General features: G+C 35.4%; 3 long non-coding RNA genes across 4 annotated transcripts; 2 read left to right on the plus strand and 1 right to left on the minus strand.

Annotated features, from left to right (window-relative positions):
* On the plus strand, positions 2,886–3,760 carry LOC109849695. The gene is made up of 2 exons (XR_002249203.1): positions 2,886–3,205; positions 3,303–3,760. It is a non-coding gene; the product is annotated as an uncharacterized LOC109849695 (long non-coding RNA).
* On the plus strand, positions 9,030–10,613 carry LOC109850379. The gene is made up of 2 exons (XR_002249409.1): positions 9,030–9,191; positions 10,145–10,613. It is a non-coding gene; the product is annotated as an uncharacterized LOC109850379 (long non-coding RNA).
* Positions 11,901–13,257, minus strand: LOC109850827. Of its 2 annotated transcripts, none has more exons than XR_002249559.1 (2): positions 13,028–13,257; positions 11,901–12,335 (listed from the first exon to the last, which is right to left on the minus strand). It is a non-coding gene; the product is annotated as an uncharacterized LOC109850827 (long non-coding RNA). The 2 variants fall into 2 exon arrangements; XR_002249560.1 differs by having other exon boundaries at positions 13,055–13,253.

Raw genomic sequence — 13,741 nt, forward strand, 5'->3', positions numbered from 1 at the left:
GAAGCTATTTTACGTAATTGGTAAGAGGCAATGTGCAGAGTAGTTCATCTTGAACAACTTATTTTGAAATGTCTACTTCTTTTGCCCAACTTATTTGTGTCCCTCCTATTATGTCTGTTGACTTTATAGTCCTCTATCATCCAATTTTATGCAAGAATTGCCATGAGGAGGAGCTGCATTATGTCTGTTGACTTTATAGTCCTCTATCATCCAATTTTATGCAAGAATTGCCATGAGGAGGAGCTGCTTAGTTATTTGTTTTGGTCGTACGCTAAAGGGGATTCGCAAGCCAGTTTATGATACGGGCCTGTTTGGTTGATTTCATAAAATCGAAGAAAAGGAAATAAGATATGGTAACCATTAGAAGTGGATGAAAAGTCATGAAATGTGTTTCCTTAAAAATGAGTTACATCATCCAATAATATGGTGACAACTCATCTCATCTCATTTCTTTTTTTTTTAGTTTTAAAAAGTGAATCAAACACAAAAATAGAACTTATTATAGGAAATAAGATTATTATGATTGATTTCCTTATTTTTTAGCCAACCAAACAGCGCCTACATGTATAGAAGAAAGAGATATATGTATAATTAACGATAAATAACTCGACATGAAAAGAAACAAGGCATCAAACTGGTAACACAAGATTTATTAATGAAAAACAAAACTAGGCTAAAGCTTCAGCAGAGCGACGTCTGCAATATTCTACCAGATCTTTTTTAAACCTTTAAAATCTCTATCTCTCACAGAATGGCATGTAGATTGCTGCTGCTTGAATGGAAAGAACAACCTAAGTGATGGTCAGCTCACCCAAGAAAAGGCCAGGTGATGCTTAGGCTATAATCACTCATTGTACTAAAACTTGGAATAATTTGAGAGACTAGAACTCTCATTTTTGTATAGAAAAATAAAAAAAGGGGATAATTTTGTACCATTATCCCAATTCTAGTTTTGTTAGAGTTCTACTTGACTAACACTGTAAAATTTTGTTCTAATTTTAGTTCTATGTGACTAACACCTTAAAATTTTATCTCACAGATTATCTCAGTTCCAATTTTAAGTTCTAGGTGACTAACCCCCCATCACCCCCACCCCCAACTCGTTATTTAAATATTTAATTGAAAGAAGGTAACCGCTAAAGTGAAGTATAAATAGACAACACATGGAAATTTGAAAAATGAAGAAGTTGACTTAGTTTGATTTTCTCAATTATGGTTTTCTTTAAAAAATGCCATTTTTATATGTTTGGCTATGATTAGTAATGCTGAGGAAAAAACAAAGGAATTTACATACTCCAGTCCTAGTTAATATTAGAAGGCATATTGACACCAAAATAGATCTAATAATTTCAACATATCAGAGTAACAAGAAGGTGAAGGAAATAATAACTTAGTCAAAAATGACAAATTAATGAATGTGATCACACAAGACAAAAGATATAGGAGTCGAAATTTGAATTGTAAATTGATGCCTCAAGATAAAGATTTGGTAACCTTTACAAATCTTTTTCCCTCCTCTCTTAAAGAAAAAGCTAATTCAAACTCATCATAAGATCTACTTTTTTATTTTTATTTTGATGGAACGGTGGAAGGATTTTATTGATTAATCATGTCATGCATTACATATTTTGTCAATATCATAGGCATTGAATTCTCAAATATTCTCAGTACAATTATAAGATTTTGCTGCTTGAGGCCAACATATGAGCTACTTGGTTTCCATATCAAGACACAAAAGAAAAGCTATATAGCTGGAAGCTAGTGCTTATGTCTTGCAATTCATTGATAAGTCCTGCCATGTTATGGTTTGGTTTGCGAGCTTCTTGCAATATGTGGATGAGCTCCCTTGAGTCTGTTTGAAAAATCATATTTTTGGGACTTTCATTGCTAATAATTCTAGATAAGTTAAAGAAATTATAATAATTATTTAATTTGAAAGAAATCTCTTGAAGGATAAGTGAGGTCGAAGTAAGTACGTTACACGCCTGTAGTACAAAATTTGTTAATGCAAATCCTGACTCTATAAACTTTGAGATCTTGATGTCTTCCCAATCAAAGTTTGAAAATCCATATTGCCTGCAATTGCAAGAGAGCTTACGGAAGAGCCTTAACTAATTGGAGTATGACATGATTTATTTCCCTTTTTATTTATTATTTACAAGTATATGCATACCATAAAAAAATTTGTAAACGCAAAACATTTTATTATGCTTTATTTCGATAGCTTGAAGAATTGTCAATCATAAAAAAATTTGTAAACGCAAACCATTATATTAGACTTTATTCAGACGGCTTGAAGAATTGTCAATTATATTGCACAGATTACCTAACGTGCAAGTTACTGGTTATCAAGGAACAAGATTAAAACCATCCCAACACCAAAATGATACCATATATTTTAGTGAAAATATTGCCACAAGGGAATACTAACTAAGGTAAAATACACATTTTTTATCTCTTTTAGTTTTTCTAATAATGGCAAGAAGAAACAAAGCCAGATAAGAGGATATAATATATCACCACATTTTTATCATAGGAAAAAATCTCACTTGCGAGACAAATTCCATCAATGAGACAGTACAAGCGTTCCAATGCTCAAAACTCATTACACGATTTACTGAGTGACAAAATTAATTAACCTAAAAAATTAAGATAAAGTTTAGTTTTCGAATTGTTGGGGTCCTCTTTGGATAAAGGACACCCTCCAAAAAGTAGCGTATGCTGCTTGAATGTGGAGAGCACACGGTATTCTTTAGTAAAAGGCGAAAGAATAGTTCGCTTTGTGCTCACCACGCAGCTGCGTGCCTTTTCAACGAGTCAAGGCCCGTTACTTTATAGCCCGACACCCCCGTGACTCCTCTGAATTTGTCGATGTGGGACTAAACTGAAAGCAAAATCATCAAGCGAAAACTGGAACCATTTCTTTCTCCCCCATTCTGTTCTCTCTCTCGCTCGGGTCCAGCGAGGGCGTCCATCTCCCTTCGCCAGCCACAGAACACGGCAATTTTTACTTCATTATGCTCTGCCTTCATTTCTTTACCTTTTGCCCTCGTAATGCAAAATATCACTTCCTCATTTACGGAAAACGGTTGAAATTACGTCTTTGTGAACAACTATCGTTGTAATCCTTTTGATACCAAAACTGAAGTATAATCCTAAATCATGCTGAGTACAAGTCTAAGTTGCCAATAGATTCTTATATCTCGTAAGTTAAGTAGTTCAATTCAGAATTATGAAAGTTAAAATTTATTATATGTTTCGTACAACAGAAATGAAGTTCATTATTCTGTTTCTTACGACAGAATTGTATTTGGTGTTCGGGGCATTTGAGAAGGCTTCGGAGAAGAAGAATGGGTATGTGTTGCCGAGGTCGAAGATGGTGAATGCTGACCTTGGGAGGACTATTAACTCTGATGAGGTGTAGAGTGTCGTTAGGCCGATCGATTACTGAGGAGGAGGACGTTGAAGGAGAAATCCTTTGAAGAACTTGGATGCGATGTTGAGGTTGAACCCATGCGCGAAGACTGCGAGAAACGGCTTTGATTGCAGGGGAGCGGAGGGTGAAGGCCAAGAAGGTGAAGTTGGACGAGAAGAGGAGTAAACTGCTGCCTGACTCCATTTTAAAAGTTGTCATCTGTATGAGCTCAGTAGTTTAACGAAAATAGTGTTATCATTATAATTACTACGATGTAAGTTGTTAGTGATACGTATTTTATTTCGTTGCCAAATAAATTCGACGATTCGATTGTTCGTTAGTTTATGCTCTCGTCTCCTAGTGGTCGTATGTTCCTTCTCGTTTTTTGATCGATTTTTTTGTGCAGTATTTATGTGTTCACATCTCATCTTATACAATTCAAGTGCAATTTTTCTAAAAGACACAATTTAAGAAAATTGAAGTTCATCATTTTGTAATTATCTTTTCCCCTGTACGTGTGATTTGATTGTTTTTAATAGCTGCATTCTGTTTAGTTGTTCTTTTGTGGGATTCACGTTGTTATCTTGTTGGGGATTTTATGGAGATTAATCTGCGAAATTAAACACTAAACGAATAGCGACACAAATGAAAATACCACAAGCAAACAAACACCAAGATTTAACGTGGTTCGGCAAATCGTGTCTACGTCCACGGGGCAATCCAAAGAGAAATATTTCACTATGAATCAAGAGTACAATCCCTCCAAGTTACACCTGAACTCGAGGATTAAATCACAAGAGAAAGATATAGTGTTACTTCTAGGACACCAAAACCCTAAAACATATCTCACCAAAAATCTCCAACTCCCATGGAGAAATCAGTACCGTACCCTCGACGTCGTCGTCGTTCTGAAGACAATGGCTTTTGAATCATTACAATCGGACACCCGAGCTATCCGGAATCTGAACTTTTCTCTCTTCCTGTGACACTGTAGCAAACACGTGGTCACTGTAGCACAAAAGTACTATTCACCCAAAAAAACAGTTCATCTAAATATTGATCTGAGGACTCTCTTATATAGAATTCTCCAAATCTATTTCTATTTCAAATAGATCATCCAAATCCTCTTCTACATAGAATCCTAATTCATGTAGACTTCTTATAGATAGAAGTCTAATTCATATAGACCTCCTCATGTAGGCCTTTTCTTGGGCTGGACCCACAATCAACAATTGTGTGCGCACGGTTGAGGGAATGGTCTTTTCTTATCGCCGACATGTTATCAATTATAGATTTTGTAATAAAGGTACCAAAGTAAAACTGTTTTAGTTAACTTTTCGGCCAGATTTCGACATATAACTTTAATGGGCCATAACTTTTGATTTCCTTTATAGAATAGATATTATTGAAGGTTTTCAGAAATCTCAAGAGGTGATCTAGGGCTAGAAGTGCTAATGTAGGACGCATAACGATTAAATTCATGAAGAAGTGGGCTTTTCACGAGTCAAATGCGGACATAGATGAATTTTTGACTGATCGTAGAAAAACAACCATATCTCCCAATTCGAAAGATAAATTGTAACATGTTATATATGAAAATCGCCTATACTGATAAGACGGAGTCAATCCGTTTTGCAGAATCTCACAATCCCATCAGTAACACCCCGGTTTGACAGGGTTTTAGAAATAATCAGCATTTAGTTTATTTTTAGTAATAAAGTTAGAGTCAATTTAGGTTAGAAAATAAAATCAATTTTGATTTAATTAGGACTAATTTGTTTCCTTTATTATAGAGAGTCTTTTAGTTAGTTTTAAATTGTTTTATTATTTTTAGGAATTATGTTTTTTATTAGGAGTAGGCTTTGTTTTTCTATTTAAGAAGAAGGATTGTAAACCTCATGAATGAGATCACTTTTATCAATAAATTTCTATTATTATTTTTTCTTTGTGGCTTTGAAGATTTTTCTTTATGGATTCAAAGAGCATCCCTTGGTGGATTCCGATGTTTATTACTTCCGCGCTACGTTAAGTGCTTTGCAATTCTAGCCGACTTTTGAGGTCAAAGGAATTTGTCTTAAGGATCAAACTAAGTCGAAGAGTTTTCGTCTCTTTTAATTTCTAGTTTTTATGGAAATATCTTTTATTTCTAGGAAGTTTATTTCTTTTAGGAAAGTCTATTTGATATTTCTACTTTGTTTTATTCTCTATATAAGGGGGAATAATTTATGTAGACTCTTTATGTTGGCTTTTATATTATTCTGAAGTTTATTATTCTAGGGTTTTTATGGTTTGTGTCGTTTTTTCTCTTATGAGAACTAATAGTTATCTTCTTTAATTATGCTTCCGCTACATAAAAAATGAGCAAGATTAACGCCGTTCACTTAAATTAAAGTTGAGTTAATATTTTTTACGTTTGACTTTTTTTTTAAAAGAACTTATAGACTTTGGGGCTTTATTTAAATTACACTATGCAAAAAAGAGGCATTTGTGATGAAAAATTTTCGTGGTGGATAATTAGAATTCTGTCACAAAAAAGAAAATAACGATGAAATTCTGTCATAACGAATCCGTAGTCATATTCCCCATAGCTATTGCTCACCATCTGTAGCAGATAACATTATCAGCGACACTTGGCAACGGACATGTCCGCTTCGGCTGTGGATACAAACAATTTGTTGCAAAATTTTACGACAGAAATTAGCGACAATACCTCGTTGTTGTTTCATCGGCGATGGAACATCAGGAACAGAAATTCGTTGTAAACATCCTCACTTTTGGCACCATTGTAATGAAATTTCCATAGCAAGGCCGTCGTAAAAAAATAGTGACAAAATATTAGAAAAAGAAATTCGTTCATTCTGTGGCTGGTGATCCATTCTAGAATACTGACTCAAGACAGACTTTGCAAAATGGGAATGTTGGACACAAATGCCTGTGTCTTATGTTCAAATCACATTGAGGAAACCTGGAGGCACTTATTTTTTGAATGCTAGTTCTCTATTCAAGTCTGGAATAAAGTGATGGATTGGTTGGGATTTGCTTGGAGATCTTGCTATTGGAATCTCATCATCAATTGATATTGCAACAACCTCTAGGGTAAGAGTTTTATGAAGAATTTGAAGAGGATGACATTGTCGGTCACTGTCTATTTGCTTTGGCAAGAAAGGACCCTGAGGATCTTCCAGAATAAAAATAGAGAACCTGATCAAGCGTTTCGTGCTGTGAAGTTAGTATTCTTCTCCAAAATTTTGAATGGCGATATACCCGTCCACATGAAGGAGAAGTTAAAAAAATTGTAATGTTCTGTTCTTGATTAGTTTGTTTCCAAATTTTTAAATTTGGATTGTTGTTACCAAGTCCTTTTCCTGGATAGTTGATGTACTCAAATTCCAAAATTTGGTGATGAATATAATTCATTTTCATTGAAAAAAAAAAAGAAATTCATTGCAATAGGTGTTCACCAAAAAGCATAATTTGTTTCTTATTATATTTATTCTCTTCAGAAATATGTCATCCAAAAACTCAGTGCATCAAGAATAGGGGTGTCCATCCGGGCCGGCCCGGGCCGGGCAAAACCGAAGCCCGGGTCGGGCAAAACTGGAGCCCGGACCCGGGCCCGGGTGTAAGCGGCCCGGACACCGGGCCGGCCCGGTTTTGAAAATTTTTATTTTTTAATTTTTTTTAAGTTTTAAAGAAAAAAAGGCAAAGATATACATAATTTTTATTAAAATTTTATATTATTAATCATTTATAATTATGTAATTTACAAATATAAAAAATAAAATAATATAAAATAATTATAAAATGTATAGAAATAAACAAAATTAAAAATAATTATAGAATTCAAAGAGCCCCAATGCCCTATCAAAGACTTTTAAAGATATATGTTGTAGCTAGAATTTAAACCACTAACCTCCTCTCCAAACTTCTAAAGTTTACCACTAGACTAAATAGCACAAAATATTCATGTCATTCATATATTATACATAAACAAATTGTAAGTACTTATAGAAATTACATAAACAAATTGTGTTATACATAAAAATATATATAAAAAAAATATAAAATTATATATATATATATATATATATATATACTTATATAAGAGAGAGTATACTTATATATACTTATACATTTTTTATACATATATAATAGATAGTATACTTATATATATTTATATTCTAAGAGAGAGAGTATATATATATATATATATATATATATGGGAAACGTGAATCTAAGGTGACACCCTAGGCTCCCACCTAAGGATGCGATCTAGAATCACATAATTTCCTTTTTTTTGTGATCCGCTCCGTTGAACTTGATCTACACGTTCTTAAACCCAAACACATTAATTTTGGGGTGAACCCGTCGTGTTTTGACCCTTTATCCACTCGCTGTAAGTTTAACGGTTTCGAATGATAGAACTTTTTGCACGGCTCAATGAATGGTCAAAACACAACGGGTTCACCCCAAAATTGGTGTGTTTGGGTTTAAGAACGTGTAGATCAAGTTCAACGGAGCGGATCACAAAAAAAAATTAGAAAATGATGTGATTCTATGCCGCGTCCTTAGGTGAGAGCCTAGGGTGTCACCTTAGATTGAAACGGAACCTGAGCTCGAGCTCAGGAAATTTCCTGTGCTCGAGCTGACGTGGCCATGCAGGATTGGAGCGAATCCTGGCTGTGAGCGCGAGATGATGACCTGAGGGTTTTTTTGCATATTTCCTTTTTCTGGGTCATGGGTCATGGGTCAGCTCATTAATTCCCCACCTATTCCTGCACCTTATCTCTTCTCTTCCCCGTCATTTCTTCTCCTTTTTTTCTTCGCCATTTTTTTCTCCAGGCTTCTCCCAAGTTTATTTCCTCATTTAATTTCAAAAAATCCCTCGAGCGCTCGGGTTCCCCTCTTCTCTCCCGTTGTTCGGTTCCCAGCAACATTTCCATCTCATCCCCTTCTTGTAAGTTGTAATCCCCTTCATTTATTGTCGGTTTTTTTTTGTTTTAAAATTTGGTTTATGCAATCTAGTGACCTATTTTCGTCGATTTTCATTTCTGATTGGTTGCCGATAGGTCGTAGATTTCGTTTCTTTTACCTCAATTTGGTTGAAATTTGGTTTATGCAATCGGTGCTTAGGGTTTCTATTATTTTTCGTTGAAATTTGATTGTTTATGCAATCTAGGGTTTTTTCTGTTGATTTGTGGGTTTAAGTTACTAAATTAAAAATTGGTTTATGCAATCTAGTAACCTATTTTTGTGATTTGTGGGTTTTTTCTGGTGATTTCTGGTGATTTGTGGGTTTAAGTTACTTTTTTCTAGTGCTTTTCGTCGATTCTCGACCAGCTTCGAGACGACACCAAAGCCCCTCGACGTCGTTCTCAACCAGCTTCGAGCCGACGCCGAAGCCCTCGAGTCGTCGTGCAAAGCCGCCGCTCGAGCGATCGTCGCCGAAAGAACCCTCGACGAGCTAGCCAACGTCGAGCGCCCTCGACCGCTCGAAGACCCCCTTCGCAGCGATGCTCGCTCTTGCTCAGATGTCGGAGCTCAACGCGGGCCGACGAACTGCACCCCCCCCCCCCCCGGCCCCGAGCCAACGTTGAAGCCCCCTGCGGTCAAAGAAGGTTATAGGACGCCACGCCGCCCACCTGCTCCTCCTCATTTCAGTCTCTCTCCGCTGAGGCCGACCATCGGTTATGGATTTTGGCAGCGAAGATGTTCATGGTGATAGTAACAACAACAACGATTTCATGCATTTTCCAACAACGATGCTTGTTTCAAGGTACCTCAATAATATCATGAGTTTCACTTACATTAAATATGTTGTTTGAAATAGTAACATTGAGTAACATTATATATTTTTGAACAATTATCTTTATTTCAGAATGCAAATTGGTGAAAAACCGTGTTTAGGAATGAAGTTTAATAGTCATGAGGAGACCTATAACTATTATATAACTCGTATGCATTGATGATGGGATTTGGAATTAGAAAAAGCTCAGTGAATTACTCCAAGAAAAATTAAGAAGTGTTGAATAGAAAATTTGTTTGTGACAAAGAAGGTTATAGATCTAATAAAGACAAAAGAGATATAGGAAAAACTATTAATCATCGGCGAGAGACCAGAGTTGGCTGTAAAGCAATGATGAGAATAAAATTAATGGAGGATAAAACATGGAAATTTATAGGTTTTATTGAAGATCATACAAACCACATGCTCAGTAGTCCAGATAAGGCAAAGATGCACCAGTCACAACAACAATTTCATAGAAGTAAAAGGTGTAAAAAATGATCCATTGTTTTCAAGAAGAAGGTATTACTCCTTCCACTATTTCTCGTGTTATTAACGCGACAAGTGGAAGAGAAGATGAATTAGTGACACCACAACAATGCGTTGACTATATGAAAACTCAAAGGCACAACAATATTAGCAATGAATGTATATCTGTTATCCAATATTTTTAAAGAAAGGCAGCTAGTGATGCAGATTTTTATTTTGCATTGGAAGTAGATTGTACTGGACAAATGAAGAGTGTTTTTTGGGCAGATGGAAAATCAAGAGCAGCTTATTTGAAGTTTAATGATGTTATTGTGTTTGATGTGACTTATAAAACCAACAAGTTTAGTCTTCCATTTGTACCATTTACTAGGGTGAATCATCATAGGCAATCTACTTTATTTGGTTGTGCATTGCTAGCTGATGAATAAGAAGAAACATTTGTTTGGTTGTTTCAGGAATGGTTAAACTACATGCATGGAATTGAACCAGGTGCTATCATCACAGACCAAGACTGAGCAATGTGTAATGCCATTCATAAAGTCTTTCCAAACACAAGGCATCGTTATTGTTATTGGCATCTGCAGCGACATATTGCCGGTCATTTGCATACTTTGAATTCTATTTATGGTGAAGAATTTCAAAAATATTGGGACTTGTGGTGTAATAGTGGTAACATTGAGAACTGTAATTTGCATTGGCTGGAGATGAAGGAGAAGTTTAAGATAATAGAAGAAGAAGATGGATGGCTGCAAACTATGTACATGTATCGAGACCATTGAGTGTCATGCTTCTTAAAAGGCATTTTTTTCTTAAAAGGCATTTTTTTACAGTCATGGAATATGTACACTCTAATGTTTGGAGCAGTGTGCTTCCTTATAATTATGACAAACCTTAGATAAATCCTATTATTCTCTATTTCACTTATACTGCTTAACCAGTTCTTGTCCCCCGATTAGATTTGAGCATATTGGTGCTTACCCTTTGCCAGTACTTTCTAGTTAGGCTAGTTCTTTTCTCATATTTGAGTTCTTGAAATCCATCTTGAGCACAATACTTAATCAACTTGTAATGGCTAATCCTTATTGCTTGATCTGTTTTGGGAAATGTATGCTCTGCTCCACATGGTTTACTTTACATGGTTGACCCATTGGAAACAAATTCTCTGAACATAATGGATTTTTTATTTCAGATTTCAAATTGACGTTGACCATGACATAATTTGCTACTCTTCTGCCACAAATTAGAAGCCATTTCTATAGGTACAAAATCCAAAATATTGAATAAGTGTCCCAATTCGAATAATACCTTCACAATAACAAGAGAAGAAACATTAATGTATGCAGCTTATCTATACTTCCTCAGAACCTAAAGTATGTAACCATGCTGATATATATTTTTCTTCAAAGGTATCTTCTTTGTTCAATATAAGTGGGTCACTTTCTTCAATACACCTGATATATATTTTTCTTCATACTTAAGTTTATTGTTTTGTTATATTCATACAGTTGACAAGACGATGGGCTGAAGAGCAACCAGTACCTCCTTTGTCGCTGGATGTGAATCCTGATTTAATTCTTGTCTTATGTTTGGTGTAATGTATTTGTACCTGAAAAAGAAATGATCTGCTCAACTTAGACTTCATTGATGTATAAATGTGAACCAAGTTGATGTAATATTTGTGAACATGCTGGTTATTAAGTTGGTCTTATGTTGGTGGCTTTGTATGCGAGATATTTCACTATTTGTAAACATGCTGGTTATTAAGTTGGTCATATTTGTGAACATGATGGTTATTAAGTTGGTCATATTTGTGAACATGCTGGTTATTTGTGAACATGCTGGTTATTAAGTTGGTTATTATGTTGGTCTTATGTTTGTGGCTTCATACTTTACTATTTGTATGCGAGATATTTAAGGACTTGCTTTCTGTAATAGTATGTCAAAGACTGAGCATTACTGAAACTTTTGGGCATGCTGTGATATTTCCTATAATTCTCAATGCCAATCATGGTCTTGTATTCTTGACGAATAATAGCTGTTTTTTTAACACTTCATTGATGTTTTCTCTTGATTAGCATTCGCCAACAGAACAAAATATACCGACTTCATCAACTAGTTCTGGAGAAATATCATCAGCTAGCTCATTGGATAGTGAAGATAAAGTGGAAGAAAAAGAAAATGATCTTCAGAAAAATGTGCATAACTCAGAAAAATCATAACTGAACCATAACAAATAACCATAACCAGTTTGAACATTCGTTTACAATAGGATATTTGGATAAATTAGTCATCCACTGACATATTACCGATCATTTGAATATAACACAGAGCAACATTATCAGTACAATGATACTTATAAATTTTAAATATAAAATTACATCATTCAGTATTTTTTCAAAACCTCATCATTTTTCCAGCCTTTCCAGCCTTTTTGTGATGTTCTTAGTATCACCCACCCATTCGAAGAAGTTATAACCCTTGCAATTAGGTCCCTTGTATCTCGAGCATCCATAAAATTCCAAGCCCCTATTGTGTCCTTGCTTGCACATCCATATTCTGCAAATTAACTCACAATAATATATTTTTTGAAGTAAACCCTCATCTTCTTCTCCACTGAACTCTTCCAAAAAGTTCTTCATCTTTTATCTGCAAAAAACATACCACAAACAAGATAAAATTCATACAAAAAGTCAATTTAAGTTTTTTTGGCAGTCTTTGAAACTTGTTAGACAGTTGAAGGGAAATTTCCAGACCACACACAAGTTCAACACCGATCTTACACAGTCGTTTGAATGTTGAGTTCAAAAACGAGTAGTTTAGTTTCCAACTTTTACCAATCAATATACTAGTGTTGTATGTTCCAACTTTTTTTGGCAGTCTTGTTCTCCATTTGTCTTTTTTTAACCCTTGAAAGATCTGAGAAATTGCTCCCTAGAAGACAAGATTGAAGATTGCCAAAAAAATTTTAATAAGAACAAAGAATTATAAATACTAGTGTTGTAAAAGAACTCTTCATGAAATCGACGAAAATAGGGGAACCGATTCACAAAAATAGGTTACTAGATTGCATAAACCAATTTTCAATTTAGTAACTTAAACCCACAAATCATCAGAAAAAACCCTAGATTGCATAAACAATCAAATTTCAACGAAAACTAGAAACCCTAAGCACCAATTGCATAAACCAAATTTCAACCAAATTGAGGTAAAAGAAACGAAATCTACGACCTATCGGCAACCAATCATAAATGAAAATCGACGAAAATAGGTCACTAGATTGCATAAAGCAAATTTTAAAACAAAAAAACCAAAAATAAATGAAGGGGAATACAACTTACAAGAAGGGGATGAGATGGAAATCTTACTGGGAACCGAACAACGGGAGAGAAGAAGGGAACCCGAGCGCTCGAGGGATTTTTTTGAAATTAAATGAGGAAATGAACTTGGGAGAAGCCTGGAGAAAAAAATGGCGAAGAAAAAAGGAGAAGAAATGACGGGGAAGAGAAGAGATAAGGTGCAGGAATAGGTGGGGAATTAATGAGCTGACCCATGACCCATGACCCAAAAAAAAGGAAATATGCAAAAAAAAAAACCTCAGGTCATCATCTCGCGCTCAGCCAGGATTCGCTCCAATCCTGCGTGGCCACGTCAGCTCGAGCGCTCCTTGTCATAGGAGGGGATTTCCTCCTTGACGCACATATGACACAATCCCCACCATCCATATAAAGTAGGAGAGAGTGTGTGAGTTGATGGGGATTTGTGCCTACTTTATGAGGATGGTGGGGATTGTGCCACATAGGCGACAAGGAGGAAAATCCCCTCCTATGACAAGGATACCCATTAATATATATATATATATAGGGAGAGAGAGATTAATGGGTATCCTTGTCATAGGAGGGGATTTCCTCCTTGACGCCTCTAAAATCACATGATTGAGCGACATTATGGACGATCCGCTCCGTTGAACTTGATCTACATATTCTAAACCCCAACACACCAAGTTTGGGGTGAATCCGTCGTCGTTTGACCCTCCATCGAGCCATGTGAAAAGT

Source organism: Asparagus officinalis, chromosome 7 (assembly GCF_001876935.1).
Source record: "Asparagus officinalis chromosome 7, Aspof.V1, whole genome shotgun sequence".
NCBI lineage: Eukaryota > Viridiplantae > Streptophyta > Magnoliopsida > Asparagales > Asparagaceae > Asparagus > Asparagus officinalis.